The sequence below is a fragment of the Sciurus carolinensis genome, chromosome 14 (genome assembly GCF_902686445.1).
Source record: "Sciurus carolinensis chromosome 14, mSciCar1.2, whole genome shotgun sequence".
NCBI classification, from domain to species: domain Eukaryota; kingdom Metazoa; phylum Chordata; class Mammalia; order Rodentia; family Sciuridae; genus Sciurus; species Sciurus carolinensis.
Genome location: NC_062226.1, coordinates 10594076 through 10600207, shown reverse-complemented (window position 1 = coordinate 10600207; position 6132 = coordinate 10594076). Strand labels below are relative to the sequence as shown.

The following is a 6132-nucleotide window of genomic DNA, read 5'->3' as shown; positions in this document are numbered from 1 at the left end:
TCACTTGTAAAATGGGAAGACTAGTACCTTCCTCAGGGGTCATTGTGAATATTAAATGTGTTAATAAGAGTGGAGCACAAAAATTAGCCATGTGTTTTATAATAGCTCAATATTAATCGTATTTTCTTCTTAACAATCAACCAATCATTAAAAGCCAAATTCTAAGAACAGACAGAGACGACTGGTGATGTAAGGCCTTCCTTCCTCTGTATAGCTACATGCACTAGTGTCATCTGTGATGCTGGTTTGTAATATAAAGCCCCAGAGTCCATAACCTGGAAATTTTCACTTAGAAGGAAGATCAGGGAATCTGTTTTAACAAGTTTCACACGTGATACAGATCCACAAATGGGGGAACCACTCATTTAAGCTTTACCCAGATGCCCATTAGTGCCATTAGTACCTGAAGGGCTTCAGCAACCTATCTTCTTTTCTCCGAAGTATCACCAGCCTCCAGCTCTGGATCTGACATCCTGCTACTGGTTCTCTAAGACACAATCAGTGCATTTGGTTGGTTGAGCGTTGGTAGCACTTGGAAACCCAAGTTAGGTGTCATCAACAATCCATCCACCTATTTACCAGCTCCTTCCTCTGTGCCAGCTCCTGTGCTTAGGACTCTTTTTCACTCCCAGAGGGGACCCATTTCCTCTCCTGGCCCTGCAGTGTAGCATTCAACAAGCATTTCCCGTGGGTTTACTGAGTGCTTGGTTGCTCCATGCTTGGTGCTGGGGAATGGATATAATAAAAGTGTGTGTTTAATCCAACAGCACAGAATCTGGCCTGGTGCATCCCCTTCAGCCACCTTGATTCCTTCTGATGGCTTATGTTGAACACTTTGTAAAAGGACATCTGTGTTCTTGAACTTGCTCCCTGGCCCCTGTCTTTTCCCCTGGTCCTCAAATCTCTGGCCTCTGCTGCTTATGACCTTGCCATTCCTTCTTTTACGTTTCTTTTCTCTTCTCTCAAGTGATAGCAGGGCTGAGGCTGCAACTCAGTGGTAGAGCACTTGCCTAGCGTTGCACAAAGCCCCAGGTTCCACCCCCAGCACTGCAAAAACAAAAACAATCAAGTCAATAGCAAACCATTTCACCAACCACCTCAGATATATGCATTGTCTTCCCAGACAACCTTGACCCTTCTCAACCCACTTTGGATATTAACTCTACTTGTCAAGACTTCTAGGAAAAAAATATGCATATGTATACATACATGCACACATGTACACATATAAATTTTTTTTCCTCATTTATTTGGACTACCCCTTCTCTTAAGCAGGTAGCCATTTTTGTTTTAGTTGTTAGCAGAAAACTTAGTTGTTTGAATGCTAAAGTTTTAATCTAGTATTTCTCTCACTTGGCAAATCCAGACACACAAAATGAATAACAGTGATGGACTCAGCATCTGAATAGGATTGAGATCCCAGCACTCTGATTTCTTGTTCTGGGGAGAATTTTTACTGGTCAGCCAAAGTGGTTATGACATTGGGGGAGAAATGACAGAGTTTGATGACAGAGTTGTTTTTAATTTGTAAGTAGCTTACTGAGGTTCCCAAAGGAGATCCTGGCTCCTAAAAATAATGATCCAACTCCCTGTGAGGTGTGCCTTCTGCTAGAAAAAGTCAAACCTCTCCAGAAACAGTAGAGGCAGCCTTGACTGGTGGCTAGGGATACTGCCTGCCAGTCGTTGAATCCTGGTCCCACTAGAACAAGTTATTTGACCTTAATTTAATGTCCTCATGTGGACATGGAGCTACTGTTAATACTTCATGGGACAGTAATGAAGATAAAATAATTATAGCTGTAGATACTGAGGACCCAGAGATAATAAATATGTAATAAATGAATAATTATCACAGGTACAATTGGTGACCACTGATTGTGTTTTACTCATGCTTCCAATCATTTTTTTCTTTTGCTTTTATTTTTATTTATGCTGAATATTTACACATCGTTTGTTTCTTCAGTCTGTCCTGTGAAACCTCCTCTTCTGGGTTAGGAACAATTCATTCCTTTTCAGTGAGGATCATCTCCGTGTGGCATTGGCATCTCATGGACAGGTTAATCTGACAGTGAGCTCTATGAGCACAGGGTTCATCTTGGTTGCTTTGTTTGCCTGGAGAAGTTCAATGGCCAGAGAGTCTACCTCTAAACCCTTTAGCGTAGCCTCACTCTGCATTGTTCAGTCAAAAATCAGCATCCTGTGCTCGCTTCAGTAGCACATATACTAAAATCGAAACAATACAGAGAAGATTAGCATGGCCCCTGCGCAAGGATGACATGCAAATTCATGAAGCGTTCCATATTAAAAAAAAAAAAAAATCAGCATCCTTTTGGGACCACCAAGTTTATGTCCAGTAACATTGTTTGGCCTGCACCTATCCCCAGATGTACCATTTTTAAGGCCAGAATGGCACACATTGCTTCTTTAAAGTGACATCTTTCAGATGCTCGGTGAGTTTTCAGAGATGCCTAGCATCAGTGGCCTAGGCAGTTTCACAGGTGCTCTTAAAAATGACCATGAAGATTTGAATCTCCTGATTTTCACGATCATGTAGGGTTTTCTGGGTCAAGTGAATAGTGAACCATTTCTCACAAATCCCTGCAGGCAGCTTACAGGAAGAGCTATTTTCAATCTTGACAACACCCTGAAAGGTCCAGAACTGTATACACACTTCGAGAGAGGAGGAGTGATCTGCACACACACACACCCTCACCCAGCCTAAAGCGGTAAGAGCTGGGGCTTGTGCTAAGGACAGTCTGAGTCCCAAGCTGCCTCTTCCAAAACAATTTATACCAAGTTCTCCATATTCCCTCTCTACTCTCTCTCTCCCTCTCTCCCCTCAGCTAAAAATATCCTGAACAGCATCCTCATTAGCTAATATGCATAAATTATGTTTTTTTTTTCCTTTTTGAACATAATTGGTTCATTCAAAGGAAAGACTTCCACCTACATGAAAGAAGCTGAGCTGCTCAGTGGAGACGCTTCTGAACTCAGCAAAGGTGCTGCTCACGGATGCGCCTCTGCTTCTGAGCTCGTGTCTCACTAGCTGGATGGCAGCAGAACAGAACAGAAAACAAACTCCCTTCATTCACACACACCGGGCACAATGGAGTCAGGGGACTTTGGGCAAGTCTCTTCCTGTTCCCCCCAAGCATCCATCTCCTAGCTGTTAAATCAAGACAGCAGAAGCACTTACCCTACAAGGCTGTGATGGAGATGAAATGAAATCATCCTCAGGGCCTGACACAGAGTACGTGGTCCCTCAGAAACTGGTCGTCTCCATGAAATAGGTCATGGGCAGCAGGGCAGTGTAGCCTGGTGGTTAAGTGCATAGGATTTGGAGGCAAAAGGCTCATGGTTCAAATCCCAGCATGAACCATGCTCTGCTTCTGTGATAGTTTCTTTTTCTCTCCAGGCCTCAGTTTTCTTGTAGTAAAAAAGAAATAATACATGTAAAGAGTTCAATAATGAATGGTGGCTGCATTCACTGTAAGCCTCTCCAACCAGATCATCTCTCTAATAGCAGTCAGAGTAATTGATTTCTGTTTCTAGGGCAAAACGCACACAGTCACCATAGAGTGTTCATCTGGGCAAAGAGCTAAAACCAAGCTGCCTTCCCCAACTTCTCCTGCTAGTTATGTGGCCAATGACAGCTTAATGAATTCTTTACCCTTGAATGCTAAGGTGAACATAACTTATGGCATTACAACATGTGACCCTGTCTGTACAGAGGATAGATTTAGCCATTGCAATTACCCAAACCATTCATGTTTGTCAAATGCAGCCCTATCCATGTGTTTGTGTTGGGGTTGGGGTTTATGTTGTCCTGCATGGTCTGAGGCTAACAAAACAGAATGTGTAGTATGTAGTCAGTTTGTGATGAGAGGACTGTAAATGCTCCTAAGTTTTTGATTTCCAAGGATAAGTCAGTTCCTCTTGAAATGAATAGGTAGATACACACACACTCACACATACACAACTTTGTTGTCATACAGAAACTGGTCAAACACACAACTGTTAGAAAACTGCATCATCCTGACCAGAAAGGAAAGGAATACCCTCTGTGGGAAGTCCAAACTTTCCTCAACCACATAGTCTAAAGGAGGAAGTGGTGAGTAGCAGCCACAGACACCTCAATTAGATAGCGAGGGAGGAGGACAGAGAGGACTCTGTGAGATAGTGGTGAGACCATGGACTTCAAGAGTCAGACTGGCCTGGGTTCAAGTCTACCATCCTGACTTTGGGCAAGTCTCTTCCTACCTTGGAGCTTCAGTGTCCCTAGCTACGATGCACACTGCGTGGGGCTATGAAAACCCATCATAAAGCAGACAACCATCAGGTAGGACATAAGGCATGGAGCCAGACTCAGGTTGGAGCTGGGCACAAGGTGGCTCTTCTCCCTCAGGAGGAAATCCAGGCTAGGCAGGTGTGCACAGTCCCAGCTCCCATGCAGCACAGGAATGTCCCTTCCAGCCACCCAGAGTCTCCCGAATAGGAAACGCGTGGAAGTGCACGGCTCTCCATCTGGCTAATGTCGGCTTGTGTTTCCTACTGGAGAGCATCACTTTTTTCACCTCACCTGGTTTGTTTACCCAAACAAGCTGCTCATTAACAACATGAATTGCATTTTCTGCAATTCTGTTGACAGCACAAATGTCTGCAGTCAGCTTGGGAGTTTGGTGGGAACTGTCATAGGATCCCACCCGGCCTAGCCAGTGCAGTTTCTGGGGAAAGAAGTCAAGACCATTCTGGGGTCTAGGGAAGGAGGTTTGGGGGCCAGATGGGGGCCTGCTAGCAATTTCAGCCCAAGGTCTCCAGCTCCTGAGTGGAGACAAGGCTCTGGGCCCTTCTGGGAGAGATGATGTACTGTCTACAAAACCGAGGTAGACAGAAAGGAAATCTCAAGTGTCAAGTCAGGGGTGGGGGTACCCAGACATGAGAGAGTGAATGAAACCCCAGACAGCAATACAGAACTGTGGAGGCCCAGCCCACAGCAGAGACATCTTGAGAGGCGTCCTTCCTGGGCCCAGCGGGAAAGTGTTGCAGCCTTTAGCACCCCCAGCAACAATAGGGGAGAAAAAATAACCACCCCTCTCCTTGGTTTGTCCCCAGAAAGGTTAAGCTTAACCTGGTTTGCCAAAGCTCTGCTCTCTCATCTCAGTTACTCAAGAAGAAAGGCGAAATTCTTAGTGTATGTGGATTTATTGCCTCCAGAATGCTTTCTGCCCATTTCCACATTCACTGTTTCCATTGGAGGCTTTCTAATTGCATAGCACGTGGAGATGGGGAATACGTGAAAATAAACACAACCTCTTACCCTCATGGAGTTTGCAGGCCAGTGGAAGGAATGATTCCAAATAACATGGCGAAAAATCACAACCACCCCAAAGCACAACGAGTTAGAGGAGGGAGAAGTTCAGACACCGAGGAAACATACAAGAGGGGTCCTGACTTCTGGAAGGGACTGTCAGTGGAGTCATAAGGAAAATGAAAGGTCTTTCCCTTCCCATCCCCAGGTTCATAGCTGAGGCACCTAGAACAAAGAGAAAAGCATACAAATGCAGTATGTGTTTATGTGACACACTCCCTCTGCAAGAAAATGGAAACGTAAAGAAACTGGGAAATGTGGGGATTTTTTTGCTTTTCATTTAGTTTTGGGGATGGGGTCTTACTACGTTGCCCACGTTGGTCTGGAACTCAATCAGTGGTCTTCCTGCCTCAGCCTCCCGAGTAGCTGGGAGGACAGGCACATGCACTGTGTCTGGCTAGTAAATGTGTGGTTTTTATACCTGAGTTTGACGAGGACAGTCATGGAGAAGTGTGACTGGAGGACAAAAGGGGACCATCCAAAAGTAATAAACCAGGGGAATGTAGCAAGGCCTGTCTGTGCAGAGTCTTCTTGTGGTTTCTGTTCTCAGAGATAAGGATAGTCCTTCCTTCTGGGCCCAGGCAGGTGACCTCTTGGTTGAGGGACTTATTACCTGCCTCAGGGTGGAAGGACAATAGCTTCTGCTATTTTCTCAAACATCAAGGTGCTATATTTTAGGGCAACGTGTCCTGAACCCCATTAGCGTCTTCTAGAAAATATGACGTTGAAGCTGATACCCCAGTGCATCAGAGTAATTAGCTGAA

General features: G+C 44.8%; 1 non-coding gene across 1 annotated transcript; it reads left to right on the top strand.

Moving 5' to 3' along the window:
- The first annotated feature begins 2199 nt into the window (after positions 1-2199).
- Positions 2200-2306, top strand: LOC124965075 (U6 spliceosomal RNA). The gene has a single exon (XR_007105084.1). It is a non-coding gene; the product is annotated as a U6 spliceosomal RNA (small nuclear RNA).
- The last annotated feature ends 3826 nt before the right edge of the window (positions 2307-6132 follow it).